This window comes from Achroia grisella, unplaced genomic scaffold (assembly GCF_030625045.1).
Source record: "Achroia grisella isolate CSIRO2021 unplaced genomic scaffold, CSIRO_AGI_Agris_v1 utg109, whole genome shotgun sequence".
Taxonomy (NCBI): Eukaryota; Metazoa; Arthropoda; class Insecta; order Lepidoptera; family Pyralidae; genus Achroia; species Achroia grisella.
In genome coordinates this window covers 3,114,185-3,138,586 of record NW_026712573.1, presented here as the reverse complement: position 1 = coordinate 3,138,586, position 24,402 = coordinate 3,114,185, and the positions used below count along the sequence as shown (strand labels likewise).

General features: G+C 30.0%; 1 protein-coding gene across 1 annotated transcript in view; it reads right to left on the bottom strand.

The window, feature by feature from the left end:
- The window catches only part of LOC131846689 (uncharacterized), a 72,570-nt gene extending 52,679 nt beyond the window's left edge, over window positions 1-19,891 (bottom strand). Inside the window, exon 1 of the mRNA XM_059196043.1 lies at window positions 19,505-19,891. The gene's annotated coding sequence lies outside the window, so the exon portion shown is untranslated. The remainder of the gene's footprint in view (window positions 1-19,504) is intronic.
- Window positions 19,892-24,402: the final 4,511 nt, after the last annotated feature.

Sequence of the window (24,402 nt, the reverse complement as noted above, 5' to 3'; positions counted from 1 at the left end):
ATAGCATCTTTAACAACTACACTAGTAATTTATTAAATAATATTCTCTAACAACAAAGTTATAACATTATACATCTATTTTTTGTTGATATTTATGCTTTTTATGCACTAATACCATGACCAAAATAGTTGAGAGAAATGGGATATCATTTCATCGCTCATAACAATGACATACAAAGCATACGTGTCTAATGTAATTATGGAAGTAATGACAGAAAATATAGTTAAAGGGCCAATTTGTTAATATGAGAAATAAGTACAGACCTAATAATACAGATTGATGCCAAATGAAAAAAGTTGAGTACAATAGCAGTGATCTATTCATTTTTCATCACATTCTACATTTTATTACAATTTTTTTCTCTTATTTTAATATCAAACAATGAGAAATATGTTGCAATCATGTATTGAATGTATATCTGAATTTATTGTCAACAAACTATGAAAATACGACACACAAATATTATATTACAAAAAAAATTTCACCATCATTCCGTTTTGAGCGTAGAATAAAAATAACAAAAGACACAGAGGACATGCTAGAGTAAAATCAATAAAGTACAAAGTAACGCTGCTCTGTTGCATTCACTGTCTATACAACAGAATGTTTGCAAAATGACCACGACTTTCCGAAGAAAAATAACCCTACTCTCCGTATTGAGGTTCGTAATAGTATAAAAATTACATTCTTACATCAATTACATAATTCTTATAACATTCATTAATGGGAATAATGCGCCTTATATAACTATAGGTAAACTCTGACTTGCATTTCATTATGAACAAAGGACAACATCCCGCAGTAATAAGTCGAAGTTAATTATAAATTAATCAATATTTTACCCTTGAACATATAATGGCATTCATGACGTACTTTTACTAAAGTTATATAATGAGAAAGAGTATTATCCGACTTAACGACTCAATCAATCATCATAAAAATTATATTTACTATAGAAATTGCTAATATTCATACGAATTAATACATATTATACATGTATAATACTATAGCAGACTTTTTGGCCATTCTTCTTAGTAGATGCTTGTACTATTTAATTACTTATCAATTTAGTTATATTATACTAACCGATAAAATATTCCTGTGAATAAAAATAAAATTTATTGAGAACAATAATTATACTTATTTTTCGGGTATAAAAAATCCAGCTGAAAAGACGATTTACCACATTTACACAAACAGATCTAAGTGTCAATAGACAAAGTGGTAAAACAGTGACAAAATAGCGTTACAGTATAACAGTATTCAGAAGTAATATAAAATAGCAGCCTGTGTTACTATGAATCGTGGGCAGAGAACTCTGAGCTCTCCAAGTTTATTCGTTTATTTATATTCTTGAAATAAGTTGTATCGAGAATAATTTTGTCTGAATTATGGATAGCCGAAGATCGCTTTATCAATGCCCCGTTATATATCGGCTTCATCTTATTTTCACAAGCGGAAAAATAAACAATTCTATCATCAGTTAGGAAATGTAGTCATCAATTTATTATATTCATATACTTATATATACTTTTCTTTACTAGAAATCCTAATTACTTTTTGATAATTATGGTGTCGCTACTATATATATATTTAAGCAATGTACAAAACATTGCTAGTAATAGGCCTACTATTCCCCATCGTAAACATTACGCCTCCCCCCTTGGCCTTTACCCCTACTGCCACTATTAGTTTGTAGTTAGTGATGCCTTTAGCTATATAAAAGTATTTGAGGTTATAGATTAACCTGATACAATAGAGAAGTCACCTTGTGAAGTATAGCTATACGCCATGAAATAGGATATGAGTGAAATGTCTTAATATCGGATCCAATAACTAAATCGCAAAGTCTGTTACATATTTGACTTGTAGGTATTTTTTACAGTATACCTATATATTTCTAAACGGTAATAACAGTACACTCATAGATTTCTTTCGGAGTCCCTTCGTTTTCTTTCTTTAGATGAGTACAAACAGGACATTTTTGATAATAATGGCAAACTTATTATTTTGTACCACGACATAACTGTTAGTATTTTCCGGTCACGACCATTTATCTCATGAATATATTTCCTCGTAACGTCGATTACTAAACAAACAACATTCAAAAAGGAATAAACAGAACATCGATAAAACCATGAGAGCCACAATTTTCGCAACAAAACAGAATATGTTGGACACGCTTCACTTACTCTCAGCAGTATTGTGTTTTCAGCGGCCATCATTGTGTTTTGGAGCATTTGTTTCCTTACGAAACAGCAGTTAGGAATATTTATTGGATGAACTTGTGGCGTGACGTCGCTTTTTAGCCAATTGTAGCCATTTTTGTATAGCTGTACTGTACTCCAGACAGAAATATCGGAGGTAATAAAACCGACAACGGCAATTTCAGTTCAGTTCGTAGATATTACTCCTGTCTTTGCTATTTTGCACTTAAAACCAATAAAGAACAAACAACAGCTATTTTAACTTCTTCACTTGATTTATCAAAATTATAACTATCGGATATGAAGTAATATTTGAACTCATTCACCAAATATTCATGTAGACATGAAATAGTAAACAAAAATAAAATACGCATTTTTATTTCGTCCTGAGCATTTCATCCAAATTATTTTTTGTATATAAAGCAAGAAACAATCCATTAAAACAACTATTCTCAAAACCAAATATTTGTTGTAAGGGATAAGAAGGTAAACACGTAAATATGTTAATTGATTCTAAAACATACACGCAGTATTAATAAATAATTATAACTTTCTTGTTTTTGAAAAGTCTTATCGCTATTTTAAAAATACTATTCATGCAGTCTCGTAAATTTAAAACCCTATTAAAGGATTGATATGCAAAATAAATCGTTTACGATACGATACCATCATAATTTGTCATAAAAGGGATATTTCAATCATTATAATCCCGTATACGCCCAATAAATTTGAACGAAAGGGCGTCAGATTCGGTCTTATTAAAGTTTACAACCCATCTTGCTATGGACAGGACTTATGTAAATGACTAAAGGGTATTTGAAATGGCCGCGTTCTGGATTAAAGGGGCTGAGTCCCTGTATGTTTTTACAATGTCACATGGTGTTGTGCCTTCGAATAGCAGACACAATTTGATGTTTATATAGCGCCAGATGGACTGCATTTGATCAGTCTGATCTGTTATTTGTAAATTTAACAATAAAGCCACAAATCCCCAGTCGATGTGTTTATCTATACACTTTAACATTTGAACTTCTACATCTGAAGAAACAAATATAGGTAAATTATGGAAGAAAATCGATTTGAAAGATTTGACATTTTCTATACTACTTAAATTTCGTAGGAGAAGAATTCCACTATCTTAAAAGTAATGACTTATATGAAAAAGTAGCATGATGAATACCTACTAGTATATAAAAGACCACATATGAGTACTATCAGTTTTCTTAATTTATTATACAGAAATGCTCTGGTAAGGAGCAACCGACCATCTCTTAAAAATTTGAAATTTTTAACTTCTGTTTTTCGTAGCATATTATAGTAGTGCCTTAAACAATTTTCTTACCTGACTGACTTCCATTGTTGTGTTTTATAAATAAATTAAAATGTTTCTCTACTTCATGTAAATCAACATCCGATAAAGTTTTATAACAATCAAACTTAAACAGCAAGAGCTTAAACAGCTTACGATGTTGCCGCAGCTATCATGAAATTGTAAGAATTTAATTTGTTCTATCTATAGCTTAAATTTACATATACATATATATATATATATATATATATATATATATATGTAATAAAATAGGGCAACATTTTTATCTTACATTTACTTCACAGCACTGCCTAGGTACTGGCAACTAATTTCAAACTTATCTCTGTTTGAGAAAGCATCGGTATCCCTCGGGATTGAAACGAAACAGGCGCAAGTACATTATCCAGCTATGTGCCTGTGTCAATACTGAAACGGGTGGGCCATTTTAGGAAAACATTTTGGTATATCGCGTGTATTCTTATAATAAGGGCCCATGTGGGAAACATTATGGAGAGATTTCTTGTCCCACAGACAGGCCATAATGTTGGTGCGTCGACTGATGTTATGTACGTATATGCTTATCTTTTTTAGATAGTGGCTTCAGTGAGTTACATTATCCGCCTTTGTTATTTGTGTTAAGTATTTTCAGAAAGGAAAATTGTAGAACATTTGTATCTCATTATAGCAATACTAATAGAAAATCACTAATAAATCACTAATAATAAAATAGTTGGGTTCACTGTAGTTTGTATTTGATAATTTTCCTCATAAAAGTTTTGCAATAATTGACATTTTCACACCAACTAAATATATATATTATAACCTTACAATGATACTAGATGATAGAAAGTTATAAACATCATCAGGAATAGTATAAGTAAAAATTAATAATTAATAGTATAATTAAAAATATAGACATATTTTCTATTTTTTATACCAACCAGTATGGTAAAAACCTGGTTATGGCCCATCTAATGGTAAACGCTTATTATAGATTATCGATGCCGGAAACAAATCCTATTTCTGATGACAGAGTTATTATGCCTGCGTATATACATACAGCGGCCCAGATGATAGAATCAATGCTGAAAATAGAGTTTAACACATGTATATTATAATTTAACTGCCATATTCACGCTTTTAACTAGAACATAGCAGCTTGCAGAGCAAGCTGCTAGAGGCAGAATTATGTTTTTTTTTATATACAACAATGATTGCAGGCAAACATATGGTTATCTGTTGGTAAATGTAGCAAACAGAGACTACGTTCTGATGATACATATTATTTGCTAAAATCTAATAAAGCTATCTCGCTAATATTATCCGCATTCTACGACTTATGACACTTACTTACATGTCATATAGAATTAATATCGATGTTTTAAAATACACGCGAGTTTTTCTATTAAATTGTTATAGAGGAAGCAGTCATAAAAGAACTTGCCTCAATAGCAGTTAAGTTTAAAACTGAAGTGATTACACTCTAATACGGTTATTTCGTACTGTATTACGGTACGGGCTACTTACAGTTAACGTAATCCGGCTTAAGCTGCTACAATGTAAGTGCTTTTAATATGGACACTATTTCACGTAGATAATTTGCTTGGCCAGCGAATAGAGCAGATAAGGAACGAGCTTAAAATATCGCAAGGTTTTCCCGGACCTCTATTTCGGAAATTTTGTTATTGTTTATCTTCACGCCAAGTTTCTTAAAAGTGTTAACAGTTTCTATTGTTATGTATATTTAAATTATGCATAAGGACTGCTATTTCACCAGACGACCACGGTGATCAAGTGATTCAATATATTTTGGTGACCGTGGGTTCGAATCCTGAACAAGTATTATTGTGTCCTGTCCTGTCTAAGTATTATTCTATGTGCAGATGAAAAAAACTTTTGCAGCACATGTTATAATTAGTTGTGTAAGGAATCGACCCCGCGACCATCGGAAATATGGCGGTGTAATATACCCCCGATAGTACTAAATTAACATTAAAATCTACGTAAAAGTAGATGATACTGCTACAAGTAACATTTAAGTAGTCATGAGTATTATTTAAATAGATTTATTACTTTCTATAAATATGTCAATTTGCACATGATATGACCTTCCTACATGTTAGCAACAAGATGCATTATTTATAATAATGACATCATTATAACTTTAAACATTATTCCTGTCCTGAGGCACCAAGTTTTGGGCTCAATTTGTTTTAATCGCCACGACTACGTCATGTAACATATAAATGAACCAACTGACAAATAAATTTAAGATATTGCTAAAGTTACATTCAAACCTACCGTGTTCTAGGAATAAGGTAATGTTTTATACCATTTACTTTACTTTAGTTTTTGTATTTTCTATTATAAAAAAATATTTACATATAAGAAGTATATTTTTGACAACTGAGATATACATCTTTCGCAGAATAATAGTAGAAAATTAAATGATAACTTAATTAATTGAAATAACTTACAAAATATGTTATTAAAATGATATAACCTTAATGTTCCAGTTACATGCAATGTTTTAGCAGGCAGTTTATTATAGATAATATTTTATAACGTCAATTCTTCAAATCTTTTTATACTTTTATTAGGTATAAAATAATACAATTTAAATTAAATTTTCTGTCATCCAATACCTCGTTTTGTTATTTAGCGTAGAGAGAAAATGTGCATAGCCTACGGTTATACTAACTTTTTGTATTCTAGTTTAAATAACACATAGAAAAAGGTAACTATCATCTACATAACAATATAATATATAATAATATATTGTATCCATGTGAAGAAGAAGAGACAGGGAAACTCCACGATAGACTAATTCTGCGACTGCGATCCACTTGGCACTGGATAGAGATGTCTGGAGAATATTGGTTGGAAGAAGCATTCTTGATCACAAACTTGAGGAATCGACAAAGAAGAAGAAGATATAGATAACGTACACCAAAATACAATCATGTCCCTGTGGTCACGCGTTACTATTCCATGGAATAACTGTATAAGTCCATCTGTCAAGGAGCATGCATTGTAAACTGCATATCAGTTGAACAGTGAAATATAAAAGATATGAAATTTAGTTTTCCGGAATTTAAATATAGGCATAACATGACAAAGGGACGCATGCACTGCATGGACGACAGTTACTTGCCATAAGGTAGACAGGCAGCTTGTTTACCTTTCCAATTCAAATCTGACGGCCTCGGTAGTCTAGCGGTTTAGCACACCTCTTTACTTCCGAAGGGCGTGTGTTCGAATTAGTACGATTTTTCGTATTGGTGTATACTAATTTGTACGTATTTACAAAAAAAATGTACAAGTGTTTATATTATAGTAATTAGACAAGCTCTGCTTACTTGGGACTAGATGGGCTGTGTGGATTAATCAGTGGCAAAAACATTATATTAACATAAAAAGAGCCAGTCTGACATCATGCTCATACAACGAATATCGGTAGCGCAGATAGTCCACGATTTCATCTTTTCTTCCAACTATTCATGCTACTCGCTAGATGAAACTGAGACATTGTTACAATTGAGCATTGAATTTCAACAACTATACAGTTTAAAATATAATTAAGTCTCTTAGAAATGGTAACAATAAACTAACTCTTAAGTGCTAATAAAATTTTGATTGCACTTGATTAAAGTGATAAATTTTACAGACTATAAAAGTCAACATTCACGTAATATGACAACTTTCTTTAGATATAGTATATCTTTGATGTTATGAAACAAATTCTTAATTCTAAGCCTTATTTAATATTTTTGTCTTCAGCATGATAGTGATTTCTAAACGTGTTTCACTGTTTTTGAAGCTAGCCTACATTTATATTGTACCACATTTAAACCAAACAAATGAATAAATAAAATTAAGATATATATACATACTACTACACACATACATTTGGTTATTCAACCCGCACTCTATGCCGGAAGACTTTGTTCATAGTATGGCAAAAATGAAACATAAATTATGTACCTCTAGTCGATTCTATTGGCATTAAAATATTTAAAATTATTTTAATTATTTATCGTAACAAAAATTTTAATAATGCATTGTCATTATTCTAATTTTTGTTACATGTTAATATTGTTACATGTTAAATATTAATTTTAGACTACAATACTTAAATTTAATTAAACAATTGTAATACTTAATTACTTAATAATGATACGATATATTCCTTGTGACATCTTGGACATTTCAGTTATTATTGTTTTAATATTCCTCAAATCCGGAATGACATCATACATCATCATACCGGATGACTTTTTATACCATATGGAAAAAATATATTTTTATGATAAAAAAGATAAAACTAATATTTATATACCTAAATATATATTAAAGTTTTAAAAATATCATTTCAGTGTTATTCTGTTTAAAGTAACAATGGACTCAATCTTATGTACTACAACACTGTCAGTATGCAATAATATAAAGAAGAGTGTCCAGTATATATACATTATTTTATACTTATAGTGGATTTTATAAAATCTTACCAAGGTAAACATCAGCACTCATTTACTCATTATTAACATATATAATCTTACTTGATATTTTGAATAATCAATATTTTATGCTATTGTGTAGGCATCGTATTACCATTCATACCAATCCGAGGGCGCGTATTTAAAATTCAAATAAAGTCGCGTCCACCCCAATTCATAGCGTTTGATTACTGTTTTGATTATAAAGGGGCCGGTCTTTTCATGTCGCTGAGGGTTGTTCGGTCAGTTGTTCTATTAATATAGAGTCCAGATGCAAAGTTTTGACCGTGGCTTTGACTGTTATGATTCCTACAGACGATTCGTTGATTTAAAGTATAATACTGTGTTTTACAGTAGGAAAAGAAGTAAAGCTATACAATTTATTGGAAAATAATAATTATATCTTACAATTAATACTTCAAAATTGCAATGCATGAGCGGTATCACGACCGTCACATGATGGCATGATGTGAGATGGTGACGATTACCCTAAGTTTGCCTAAGTATTTTTTATGTTATTGGAATGTAACATAAAAAATACTGAGTCATGTTTCTGAAACAATATTCTTATCTCTATATCTTCAATCTAATTATTATATATTATAATACATAAAATCTAAAACCTACGGTGCCTAATAAAGAGGTTAATAGATAAATAATTAAGATATAAAACTTTGCACCATACATAGCTTATTGTTACTAATTATACGATCAGTTGGTTATTATTATCAGGGTATTATCTTGTCTGATTACCATCCCAGTAGAATATAAAACCCCACAAAGAAAGCCACAAAGAGGTACGAAACTCTTATACAGATAAAATTACCTATAAAGGTCAAAGATCAAACCTACACTCAGAGATATTATTCATAAAATTGAATTTCTCTAAGATGCAAAATGAAAAATTGAATGTAATTATTCAATTTACGAGAGTTAAAAATTCCTCCTCAGTCAAGTGTTTCTTCCCGATATAAATGGTTAAATTTCAGATATTACATACATATGCGAAAACAAAATCACTCTGTATCACAAATATTATAATTGAATTGTTTTGTTTCATCTCAGTTAATGTATATAGAATATATTCACTTGAATAACATGACTTTTACATTATCGATAATAGCATGTTGTGCCATATCTGTGCCTAAGCTCGTGGGACATCAGAAATTATTTCTATAAGTGACAATTTCAAATTCAATGAATAATTTGAATATAACTTGAAATTTTGTAAAATTCATCACTGTGTCAAAATCCTTAACTTTTGACAGTTTATCAATGTTCATACAGGCCTATATTATCAAGACACAAGTTTTATATAAATTTTTACCCAATTTCAATGAAATATGTACAAACGTATTATTTTGTGCTGACGATTTTCATCATTAGTATAAAATCTTTATTATACGTAATTCATAAAGCAGAATATTCGAAAAATAATGAAGGATTAAGATAACTGACTGCTTTTTCTCTATAGAGAACAGTATTAAAATGTTATAAGGAAAATAATTTTCTTTACCAACCCAATGCTTTAATTATGGAATTAAAAATGTCATTTTAAAATTAACCGAATATGCTAACAGAGTGCCAAGAGGAAATTAAATATCGTAGGATTGTTCCGCATTTCAAGTGTATATTTAAGTAAGAGGTCCCTATGGCCGAATTAAACACACATACATTTGTAGTGGTCTCCTCTCTCCTCTCTCTTATAAATTGGGATAGTCTCTAACTATCCCAATTTATAATAGAGAGGCTGTGTATGTATTTGTCATTTTCTGTTAAGCTGTTAGTTATGTGTAAACTTTTTGGCATTTATTCTACATACAGTATATGGACATATTGTACAATCTAAACTCGTAAAATGTCTTGAGAAGTAAAGTGCAGGATAAAATATTTCATTAACAAGCTTTTACTGCATAGGTACGGTTGGTAGTGCTTGGTTAATATTAGGAAAGTACATACATATACAATAAGTAATAATAGCATATAACCTTATAATAACAGTTCATGATGGTATATATTTTATACATTAAGTATATTATAATGCCTCTACCGGTTTTAATTGAATTTTGTATTTAGATACGATATTGTTTTTCAAATGTTTCGATAGATATAAACACGGAAAAATACGAAAAATAAAATAACGCTGTACCTAAATTTTTGAGGATCTTAATAATTACTATTGGAAACTAGCATACTTGTAGGTATAATATTAATTATTTGACTGTTAACAAATCTAACAAAAAAATGTACATTTTACTATTAAAAGTTTAATAAAAAGTTCAACATATACACAATTTTAGAAAAAGCAAATGTTATAAAAATCAGATGTTGAGCTACGCCATTTGGTCATTTAGATATACTATATCTGATAGTATAGCGATAATAATATACTAAGCATAGAGCAATGATATATAACACACTCACAGAAATCCCCAAATTCAATAAAATACTCGATCAAGTACGCTATTAAGCACACTTGCTTTTTGTAGAAGGTCAACACAGTAGCTGTGTCGAACGACTACATCCTAAATCGGTCCTTAATCCAGTAAATATATATTTATAATTATTTATATATCAGTCCTTTAGTGCTTTGACTTCTGTAATAATTATGATTATCTCTTCTATAGTAACGAAATGAAAATAATAAAAATATTTTCATTTCGTTACTATAGAAGAGATAATCATAATGATTGTTGTTTTTAATCCAACGCGTGGTAAACAACATTTAAGACAAAATAGGGACGATACACAAGAAAACTCAATTATGTAGTAGCCTGGTCAACCTCATATTAATGTTGATAGCGTACACATATCCATCAAATATATTACTTTCTCTTTAAAGACGCTTACAGTATTGTAAATTCCTCGGCTCAGGAAACTCAGCGTAAATGCCGTCACTCATTACAACCATACTTCATCAAGCAAGCAACTTATCGTAGAAATTTAAGCTTCCAGTGTTGTTGAATACATTTTACAGTAACAAGATAAATTAGCCAGCGGATCGCATCAGTTATGGCAAAATATATAACAGGCAATTTAAATTCCAAATTCAAATTACTATAGTCATTTCTTATTACAGGCCAGTATTAATATTGAAGATGATATACCTAAAAGTAATACTGGATTGAATAAGTGATAATTTATTTAGTATTAACAGCAAAATATTTGAATTTGGTTATGAAAATTTGATTAACCAAATTTCTGTCACTTTTTACATTATTTGTAATGTGATATAAAGTAGTAGTATCCACATGTGAAAATTAATCTGCATACAATAAAATTGTAAAATCTTAACAAGGTGTAAACTGTCCTATTATCTTAAAGTAATAAGGTTTCTGATAAAAACGGTAAACATATATTGGTATTGGTAAACATATATACTAAAGAAAGTTGAGAAAAATATCCTCAAAAGGGCGAAATAATAACTTTTGTGAAAATTTTCGATACACAATTTTATTGATTTATTTATTAATCATATAATAAATAATGATCTACGAATGTATATGTGTACAAAGTCGCGAGCACTACTAATTATACAAATACTTCTACAATATAAAGTGTGCGATTAGTACGGCGGTGTCAAAAGTTAAGTTAGCAATTAGCCATTTATGCGGTCAATTTACCCCAATTACACTCGCATATTATTATTCCACTGCTCTATAATTACGAATTTAATAATGTACTACGGATCCAACCAACTAGCGCTCAATTATTCGATATTTAGACAGTGTAACATTACGATGGAATAAATAATTATGATTTTCCATGGCATAACATTTGAAACTGCATCAAATATGAGTAAAAACTAATCGACAGCATATCTAATAGATAAAGTAAACAGTATTGATAGATATGAAATATATAGTGATATATTGTATTTTATTGAGGGCATTGTGGAGAAGTAGTTTGCAAAACAACTTATAAGGAACAGGCTTCCAAGTCTGACAGAAATAAAATTAAAAATTATGTATGTCAACAAATTTTTCTGACTAACTCTCCGACTCTGGTAACAGTGGTAACAACCAAAATAAATGTTATAATCGGTGGTAGAATGTCTCCATGCCACATTTAAATATACCAAGCGAAGTGTAGTCATCTCAATTGTTGCTTTCACCACGACATCGATAAATAACAGTAATATAGTTATTATTTTTAGGTTGGGGTAGTCCCCAATTTATTCTTGACGGGGGTAGTTATTATTGTTGAGTTGGTTGGTATTGTACAATTGTTGGGGTCTATTATTTCTGTGTAGTGACGGAATTAAACATTAATATGTCACTTTCCTTTCCTTCCAGACATGACAAAAACAACAATGGCAGTGAATGGAAACTTGGAATTCAACTTCAACAACCGCCTTAATAATACGATAATGATAGGCTACACTCTTTTTCTATAAGAAAAGAAACATACTCAATAATAAGAGAATATTCTTTATTCTCTTCTGTTATTCTCTTCTATAATATATAATTTTCGATAACTGGAATAAGCACAACAAGGTAGCTATGACAGGTAGATGTATGCCGACTATTACTCGTTATATGTTGAAACAAGGGTTTTTTGATATTTTAAATAAGTTATACATACACATTACTTGAGCGTTATGTTATTTTTTGATGATTAAAACTGAGTAAAAAAATTACGTAAAAAGTTACTAATTCAGTTGTTTGGCAGTTATCTTCAAATGATATAGCCGAACTGGACGTTATAAAAAGAAATATTTTCATAAGAGACACAAAGGATCTATATGAATATATTTTTTTTTACTTTGGCTTACTAGTATACCTACGAGTTTTATTGGTATAAGGTTTTTGGAGGCATTCTTCATTATTAAAATAAATACCTTGGAAACCGTATCGACAATATCTAAAAGCTGTAAAGTTGTGATGACATATTGTTACTTCATTTCCACGCGAACAGAAGTAAAATTTAATTAATACGTTTTGTTAGTTTTCAATTTCATTATACGCTTAAATTGAAACATTATCCTGTATCTACTCATTGTTAAAGTACCTACGACAGCTGTTTAGACAGCGAAAGTTATGCAATTATTGAAGTTGCAAGTTACTTAATACACTAAGCAAACTTGTTTATTTAATACTGGCTTTAAGCTTTAAGATGCCTCCCTTTAAACGACGGCAAACATTCTAGCGTAAAAATGTTTATTTTCTAGATAGTTTCATACTAAATTGTAGACATAAAAATTTCGAAAATTTATAGCACGATGTATTAGTATTTATCAGAATGTTTTTGTAAAACTATTTACAATGTGGAAATATACAATTCTTGGAATAAAATCTCCATATTTATTTAATCAACATTAATCAATCTATAATGCAACATATTTAACCTACAATATATTCAAACACTGAGTATTAACGTGATGAATTTCGTTCGTTGATATTTGCCCTTTCGGAAGTTTAGTACATCATTATTACATGTTACATATACACATAAAAATTATGATTATTCATCCTTAAAATCCTTTAAAATTTACTTGGATAACTTTAATTCATGTATTGATTTCTTACCTGGAATTAATTATGTAATATATTTCGAAACCAATATTACATTACAGTCTAAATGAGAATGAAAAAGGAAATACTAAATGCTACCAATAAAAACGCAATTCCTTTTCTAGTTGTAAATCGGTAACATAACAACTCATAGTATGTGATAATACAAGTATCCAACATACGAAAGTGTGAAATGACAGTCATAAAAATATGATCCAGTTTCTGTCTGGTGTGAAGATGTCATATAGCTGAGTATATAACTCAAGACGTAGCCTCAACGCTTTTGCCGTAATAAACTTATTCACATCAACTTTGCTGTACGCTTGGTTCCTCTTTCATAAGAGTTCAAAGAAAACAAAAGACGAAATACATTTTGAGTTCAGTTAGTATTTGCTTACTTAACTTACTTTAATGATATCCTGTGGTTAGAAACGATAATGACGACATAGAATATCCAGACACAGAATTTTCGATATGTTATAAATGTGTACACTATGTGTAAGTATAATGTATATAATATGTATGAACATATATATTTGAAAATATAGATTAATAATTAGTTAATAGTTTTGCAGACTCCTCAACTTAAGTCAGTCAGTTGAACGGTACGGTCTATATAAAACATAATCTACATGAATAAGTAACTAAAAATATTATAATTTATGAATTAATTATTTAAACAAATAAAAAAAATCCCAGATAACGAATAACATATACAGGAAGTAGAAATATTAAAATAAAAAAGTGATTTGAGAAAAATAAAAAATTTTGCACAAAAATAAAAATTACATTATTCATTGTTTTATTACTTGTAATGGTTTCATAAATAATGTAATATTTACTTGTATATCATTCATACACAGAACATTCTCTTGTGGGAGCTATTAATGCCTATGTATGAACTTTTTTATTAAACTTTGTATTTGTAATACAAAGTTTAATAAAAAAGTTCATGTACATACACACGACCCTCTTTTATTACAGCCGTATATGGACATTATGTTGTAATATTTTTCTCACACATCTCATAGCCATAACATAACGCCATTTTTGCTATAATCACATATCTGTATGCAAATCTCAATGGACATCAGGCCGTTTCGAGATTTAATTGCGTAACGGATGGGTATTCGCGCCCATAACAGAGGGAAATCATATCTTTATTAATAACTGTGCTCGTTTTCCTATGTGCGTAATTTTATTAACACAATAACCGACCTTTTTCAATATATTCTTTAAGCCAACTGGCCAGTTTTATTGGTTAATTGAATTAATTTTCATAAATAGTTTCATGTAGGTTTCTGAACGATATAGATATTTTATTGTTTTAAAAATCGAATACCAATTTGTTCCATTTTTAAAATATAAAATCATCATACAATATCAGATCTATTATTATTTTAATATATAAATCAATTACAGATTCAGATATTGTATCCATCAAACAGCATGTATTCCACTTGTATATACCAATGACCTACCTTGTTTTAAAACTCAACTGGCCAATTTTATAGGTTAATTGAATTAAATTGCATACATGTTTCTGACCGATATTATAATTAATTTTTAAAAGTCGAATTGATGTTCAATCATGATGTTCAATTTCAATTTTTTTATTATAATATCATGAATCAAATACACTAAATCGCGCCTGGATTTACATAGATTCTTACAGAGTAAGTATTTCTCTCGAGTATATAAATATATTAAGCATAGAACAGCGGAAATGCCATTTTGCTATATAATTATATAAAAGTTAAATAAGGCAAATTAAAGCCACCTTTTTATCGAAAAATTCTTAATGAAGAAACGAACTATAAAAGTTAGTTTCATTAGTGTTATAATAAAAATTTTTCCGTCTCCTCAAGTCGTTTCCTCATTCCTGAGGGTCATTACAACCCGCTGTAGTATTTATACTTTTATAGTGATACATAAAAAACATGCTACATAAAAAATGTTATATTGTCATAAGAACAAAAATGTAATATACATAAATGGAAATTTAAAAATACAAAATATAAAATAGACAAAACAAAATAATTCATAAAATCAATATTTTTATTTAATTTGTGATTAATAAAGTATACATAGAAGAGGAAACACAAGCGATTGCCACATAATTTCTTAAAATAACGTCAGATTTTATGAAAATACTGCATAATATTTATAAAATACAGATCAATTGAGAACCACAGTTCTTTGTCGTCGTTGTTTGAAAAATATTTGTATTTCAAATAAAAACTATCCAGAAACGTGAATTCAGTTTCCGTGCAAAAATATGTTCAGCGACATTCCGAAAGCAAAGTTCTTGAGATTCAATTCAATTTTCTAAGCGGCCGGTGGCAGTACGAGCTAACATTTTCTGTCGACAATGATAGCACTCTCTCAAGCGTTAAGCGTACTACCTGACCACGACATTGGTTCCGGAGATTCTCATAAACAAATCGACACTCAAATTTCACTCTAAAGTTCTAAGACGTAAGTACTACTCTTCCACTTGTCAATTCTAAAAGTACAAGCTCATGAAAATGTCATGGAAGCCGTTTCTAACATTTTCACCTGCAATTTGATAGACGGTAACAAAAGCTACATTAATGTTTATTGCGAATACCTCAAAAGTTGAAATGGCGAGTGTCTAGGGGTAAAATTTTGAATAACTGTGAATACTTGAGATATTTTAAAGTCGAAATACGTCAACATTACTTATAAATACTATAAATATTATGATTGTCAAAGCAGTCCATATATATAATCAGGCATTAAGTCCGCCATGTATACAATTTTGTGTGCAAAAGAATAAATAAATAAATAAATAATAATAAATGTAAATTATGGTATCAATGGCCCACTGGTTAGTAATTTATTTTAAATATATTTAGTAGCACTACACTAACAGCGGTTACGAGTTGTTAAATCTTTGTCTAACAACTCTACCAACAAAGTGTTGTATAATTGATAGGTCAATTTTTTCCTTGATATAAAAAATATTGTTTTATTTTTCAATAATATTTCAGTTTTATAAAAGTGCATTCACGAGGATTTAGCTTTATTTATTTTTGCTATAAAAAACTGTTTTTATAAATATAGCTAAAAGTCCATTGATTTAACGGGGACAGTGAAGCTTCCGGTGCAGGGTGAAATGGGCCACTTCGGATCCGGACGTTTCAGTTGCAGCAAATATACAGAGCAACGTAATAAAATATAATTGGAATATTGACTTATTGAAAAAGGTTAACAAAAAATATACCTTCTATCTTCTCTGATAAAGCATATATTTTAATGAAGAACAATAAAAAATACTACCTTTGTAATTTATAGAAAACAAGTTCTCTCTACTTTTGTTTACTATGTAATTCATTCATTGCTTAGCTGACTACAACTAGCCAGTACAATTAAAATATATAAAAATATATCCTTCCATATTAATATTACAAATGCAAAAGTGTGTCTATTAGTCTATCCTTTTTTTATTTTACAAATAAACTGCCAAATGGATCCCAAAAGACAGAATATAACAAGAGAATGAAAATAAATTACATACATATTTTATATATAAAAAAAGGATGACGTCGCGTGAATAATGTAGTATTATAAGTATGAAAATGTGTTCGTCTGTTTGTTATCTTTTAACAATTCAATTAAATCAATATATAGGCTATAGATATCTTATAGAAATAACAAGCAAAGGTATAATTTAGTAATTATTTAATATTTATTAAATGAAACATATCTTGTAATAAAAATAATTAATAATTAATCAATTTCATTATCGTCTATAGGCAGTATCTTCAAATCTATACGCGAAGGATATTGCAATGCAATGTCGTATTTTAGAAATAAATAACTCTGGACAATTGATATTGCGCCACGTAGTCAGTAAGAAGAGCTTGCTGTTATGGGATATAGATATTTTTTGTAAATACATACTTAATATACATAGAAAACACCCAGACAGATACAAACATTCATACTCCTGTATGTACCGTGCGAGGAATTGAACACGCGACCATCGGAAGTAAAGCGGTGCGCTAAACCGCTAGACCACCGAGGCCGTCAAATGTTACTAAGTTATAAAATTTATTAGACAAGTTTTTTAAGTTTTTGTAAGCTGCACATAAATTTTTTTATAAATATAGCTTTATGTGTACATAACTCTGAGCTATCAGTAACAACGTAACAACTGGCACGTAACACGTATACGATCCGCAATAGTGCCATGACATTTTCCATCCACAATAGAGTTATACGGTGTTCCAAACAATGGAGCCAGTCAATCGCGGTATCGCAGTATCGCTGCTTCTGCAAACAACGCAACAACGGCTCAATTGTTGCAAGTGTACAGTACACTTTAAGGTTTTGGGTCCATTGTATCTAATGCCCAAGTTTTGCTATCAAACTTGTCGATCAGTTATGAATTTCTGAAATGAGGAGAACAAAAGGATTTTCAATCAACCTGTGAATCGAACACCCACTATCTATAATATTATAATTCAATAATTTCTTGTGCGTCCATTTCTAAGGAACTATCTGTCTATTATGTAAGAGTTTCAAGAGTTATTATTTCAAACACATATTAATATTAATTGTATGAAATTGGAGGAAACAATGACACTGTGTATTTTTGCACACATACACCGTATATTAATCAATTGACTTCAAAATAAGAAGATTCTCAATTCAATTCATATTTTAGTTTATTTGAAAGATGGTGGTTCTATATATATTCCTATATAAATTGGATTAGGATCTTATTAATATTTTTTGAGTCATATTTAATAATGCTACTGAACTGTATAATATATTTATTGTAAAAACGTTTTGATTCGCTGTAATGGTGCTAACAAAATAATAGTATAACAAAATAATAAATACATCCCAACCATCTTAACAGCATTATCTTTTGGTACAGCAGTTATCATTATTAATTTTGTTATGTTTGTGTTGCTCTTCAATTTTGTATTTGTATTGATCTCATACTGCACATACAAATGCAGTTTCGTTTGTATGTACTCTATACAATAGGTATACTTGCATCTGTATATGGCGTAACTTATGCATCACCATACATATAGGCTGTGGAAGAACTCACAAGGTGAGACGGCTATATCTCTACCTCATCTTACCAGTTCTATGGTCTCTCATTACACTCTGGATCACTTTGGCCATTTGCGGATGAAATTGGTTTAAGGCAGCCCTCTCCATAGTTCACTCCAAAGCTCGCCTCCCCCCCTCCCCAACCATATTATTCACAATGAAAAAGTTTATATATAATGGGTATAGATGGAATTTATAGAAATTATGGACGTAAAATTGACCTTGCAGATTAGAATACTAAATAATGGATTAAAATTGAGTTCTTAAATATTTATAATTACATTCATTCATTTTCCATTCTCTGATGTTTGGAAAGTTTGCTACTAATGCTAGGTCATATCTTCATTTGTCGTTAATTTCAATATTTCTGTACTTTATGATTAAACATACAAAATGATTAAATTTACGAAAAATTACACAATATTAACAATTTTCTTACTTAAAATATAAAAATTCTCTCTACATATATTTTAACAATGCTCTTTTTAAGGAAGATGAAAGGCTAAATAAAATAAAAAAAAGCCATACACATATTTTTATTTGCAATTAAATTGCACAAATCTCAATAGAGCTAAAATGTATGCTATGTGTAATATATTGCTATATATATAAAGATAAATATAATAAAATAAAAACAAAAATACATTTATTAAATTTAAAAAATCTATTAATGAATTTACAATTACCTACAGAATTCGCTTAAAAATACATATTCTACCAATCTGTCAAACTAAATATTAAACAAAACAAGCTCAACATCGACCTTAATTCAGAATAAAATATTAATAGAAAATATAATGATGATATTTGTTATATATGTATTTAATTTTAAATACTTAAAGATACCTATATTTTCTTAAGTATTAAATTTTATAAATTCTTTACCTCAATTCAGCAACTCAACAATGATCGATTTAGGGTACTCCATGGGAATATTGCCTCGCAAAAGAAAGTTTGTATTATACTATTCTATATTCACAGACACTAATGTCACATTGACAAAATAATCCAAAATAATTGAGGTTTACAACGCAACGTTTCCTTGTTCGTTTACATCCTCAGTACACTAAATTGTCCAAATTCTTACTCAATGTTCCAAATACAGCCAAGTTCTTTTACAATAAGCGTCCTCATTGTACCGTGTTCTTTATCAGTGAGTGTCACAAAGAGTCGCTTTTATTCACATCAAACAAAAAATAACAAAACGTCACAATTTTCCGGCGCGTCGCTATTGTCCTATAAGACGTCGCTACGCCGTAGACATGGTGCTGATGCTACGACCGTTTCAACACTGGCGGGGGCTACGCGGGCCTGGATCGTTCACCTACACATACACAAATGGCTCGCGGACCTGTACTTATACGCCATCGCACACATGCGCGCACATCCCTTACAGCATACCCGCAAGAGTAAGCGAGAGAGTAAGATTTTTGGGTTTGTAAATGATGTAGAGACTAATGGTGATTTACTCACACAGCCGTCAGCCCGCCGACGCACAAGTTCTTTCATGCCCATACACATTGAAGCGATTTAAACTTGTAATCCCTAACGATGATTTGAATTTAAGGGATTTAGTTTATCCAAAATTACGCTTCAATAGATTTAATATTAATAAAATACTGTACATTTTATAGAACTGACCATTGACAGTCCGCCAATAAAAGGCCGCAGTAACCGTACTAATGTTGATGATACTGTAAAGAGACTGGCCGATGCCATAAAGTTGACTCTCTGAAAGCGATCAGTACTTACCTATTTCCAGATACCTACACATAAAACATTACAATTTAAGATGTTATATTCCGATAAAATAACCTCTTACATTTTATAAGGTACAATGCGATAGTTTAATACTGTGGCTAAAATGTTAAATTATATAAGTTTATCATAAAATTATATTGAGACGAAAGCTGTTAGTTCAACAGTTTTTGTGTTTTTGAGTAAAAGTGGCTGGAAGAATTAAGATGAAATGTTTCAATATTAAAATTTGAATTAATTAAATCAACATATAGGCTAATGAAAGCTGAGAAAATTATCCGAAAAAATGTTATTAATAAATTTCGGTATGTACCCACATACGGAAATTTATTAATAATTTTTTTAACAATAAATTTCCCATAAAATGATTCAACAAACTTGAAATTGTATTTTAGTTTTATTAATGTTTGAATGAATAAAATAATAGACGTACTCTTATAATTATAATACATTCTATTTACCAATTTTTTATTGCTACTTTATAAATTAGAATTTGTATTACAGTTTCATCTTCAAAGTGAAACTTGAATCCAAGTCTATCGTTTCTTAGAAATAAATAATTTCGTTTTATTGTTTCCATTTGGAATATTGTCTTTTATTAGATATATTGAAAGTTGTGTTGTATAAACTGAAAATATAATGAATGTATTCTCGAATGTGACTACTAATGAGTAACTTGATATGCGATAGATTATTCTGTATATTATCTCCAATATCATCTGTTATTAATATCTCCCTAACCGCAAACGCGTTATTATTAATACAATTCAGAATACGAAATCCAACATTCCGCATTCACTTCATAAGTATCGCGAAACTTAATTACATTGTCCTTTGCTCACGACGAGAGCAAATAGCGTTACACAAATCTCTAACTTAATCGATTTGTTGTAATTAAAGTTGGCTCAAAACGAGTCATGGAACTTTCTTAATATCGTTTTCGTAATTCCATCTACGTAACCATCAACTGGTAATCAAAGGCTAGATTAATATGTATTATAATTAATTGTATATAAGTTTTTATAGCTTTTTTGTGATTAGTTGTGTTTTTTTATAACTTATATATTGTCTACACTTATTTAATTAAGTAATTCTTGAATCTGTTCATTTCATAGGTCGAGAGATAGAGAATAATTCTAGCATTAAGCCCGCCTTTTGTACCATGTTTAATTTAGTCGACGTAGTTATTTAAACAAATACATAATTTTATTATGAAGTACTTTCTTACATGATGACAATTTGGCAGTAGTTCGTATTCACTCAGTAATATCTTGGGTATAATTTAATAATGGTATACTCTACCATGACATTGTAGAAAAAACTTGTCCACTGCTAGCTACTTACTCATAATAGTTTAGTGTCATATTTTCAATACATTAATAGACTAGTAACCAGCCCCAGCTTCGTCAAATTCCATGGGTACTCCAAACTTTTCTAAACCTTTCAAAGAATCAAAGAATATCTAAAATCTATGAAGCAGTTACAGAGTCTTCTTTCCTCATAATGAAATCCGCACTTACTCTTCTTATATTAAAAAGAGTAAGTGCGGATTACATTATGGATGAATGGAGATACTAAAATTTATAACATATACACCTACATGATAAGCACGAAACTACGCCTTATTTATATTCTCGTAGAGTCGTTTCCAGATTTACCAGTATACAACTATAATGATAACCTGACTAGCTAAATGAATCTCAACAAAGAATAATAGCGGGAACAGGTGCAGAGAAAAATGTTTTATATATAAATATAATAACTACCTCAACAATGACTGACTGACACTGTAAAAATATTTACAAACCAATATTATTAATATTATAAACTCGAAAGTTTGTGAGTATGGATGGATGTTTGTTACTCTTTCAAACAAAAATTACTGAGCTAATTTTGATGAAACCTTACAGTAATATAGCTTATACATCAGAATAAACTAAAGGCTTTATATTTCACGTGGGTGAAACTGCTAGCACGGCTATTAAGACTATAAATAATATTTAGAACGGACAGTTCTTTCAAATCAGACAGTCAATTTCCTTTATATTTAACTTATTCCTACCTTTGAAAAGAATAAAAACAGCCTACACACGGTACTATCAGAGGCAATATACGCTGCATTGGAGGTAAAATCGACTAGGTGGATACACTATAAGAAATCAGTCCCGGTTTCGCTGTACATGAGGCTTTCTAGGAAGCTATCCAAGATTCTTCACTGTAATGCTCTGATATTGCCCCTGATTTCGTATCGCAGGTAAATCGTTTACCTACACGATGACAGTATATTAAAATTAGGTGAAACATGAATTTTAGTTTACATTTCAACTTGCACATTTATGTATTAATTTTTGAATTAGCGACGTGTATACATTCCTTATAAATGAATAAACGGATAGTGAAGCCACCTGACATAACCACCTAATACGATTACACGTTTAGACGCAGATAATACCAAAATTTAATAATACTCAAATCACCAAAATATACGTACTAAATTTCGAGACTGCATATAAACTAAACGCACTTTTTATACATATATACAACACTCATTGTCCGAAGTCAACTTCTAATTATGCTCCAGAATCTCACGGGTGTTTTAAGAGCGTATTTATTTTTCTGCGTAGAACCCACAATGCAATTCACCTGGAAACATTTATTTTTATCCTTTATTTATACATTAAATAATTATTTTGGGCAGAATAAAAGGGAAGATGAAGCTTATTTTAGACAGTGGCCGCTCTGTTTCTTGTCTCATTCTCTCACGGCAGACACATTGCATTGTCAAAGTTCTGTTAAAGAAAATTTAGGTAGGTATCAAAGTTGAGTGAAAAGTTTTCAATGAAGATGTCGCAATTAATTTTCGATAAAATTTAGCTCGTTAACGTCGGAAAATTACAGCCTTTGAAGGGGCCCTAATTGAAATATACAAAAGTTTTTTCATTAAGGCTCTGCGTACTGCCATTTGAGTTTCTCAATGCAAACGCCTGGTAAATACAGAAAACAGATAATGTGTTTGTCGCAACTTTTAACCCATATTATAAGAACAAAATGAAAATAAAACGTATCACGGATATCATTAAATTCTGTCACAGAATTATTGTTATATTTCTATCTACTCAGTGGATCAATTTTTCCGTTAAATCTACACATTTACCAGATATAGACTATAAAAATTCATCTGCATGATTACATCAGTCATACCTACATGATCCCTCGAGTAGCTTTTTTAAGGTTATAGGTTGTGATTAGGCAGTGAAATTATAGGATAAGACGCATGACATCTTAGTCCTCTGTAATATCATCATATGAGTGGTATCACGGGTATCACGTGAGAACGATGTCCGTGACGTTCATATAAATAGGCGATAAATAAATAAATAACCTTGGACAATTAACCCGGCGCCATATACCGGTAACGGCGTGGCCTACGAAAAGCAGAGCTTATGTTATATACTTACTTATTTGTGTTATGTTACATACTCATGAATACAAATATTTGCATCTTGCGAGGAATGTAACCCGCGACCATCGGAAATAAAACAGTTCTAAACTGCTAGACTACCGAGGCTGTCAAATGATCACTGTCAAATAGCGTTGGTTACTACTGGCCATTCGGTGAGCCTTCTGCTTGTTTGCCATTCCAATTAAATTTTCAAAAATCCAAAGAAACTATACCGTTACTATATTTTATAGAGATATATTTTAAATGTTTAAATATAATATATATAAATTGTAATAATGATACATTTCAACTATAATTTCCATACACATTTAATTGAAATGGATGTAATTCTAGTACGATTGTAGTTTCAATACGATTGAACTACTAACTTGCATATTATATTAATTCTGTCTAATTCTGAATTATCAATCGACTTACGGAGATTATAGCGTAGGCAGTAAAATATACATAGTTTATATGTTATATTCTTATATATAATGCAGAATATTCTAATACAAGATAGCTCAGCAATATCTAAGTATCATTATTAGTAAATATAGATAATAGCGCTTACTGTGCTTAT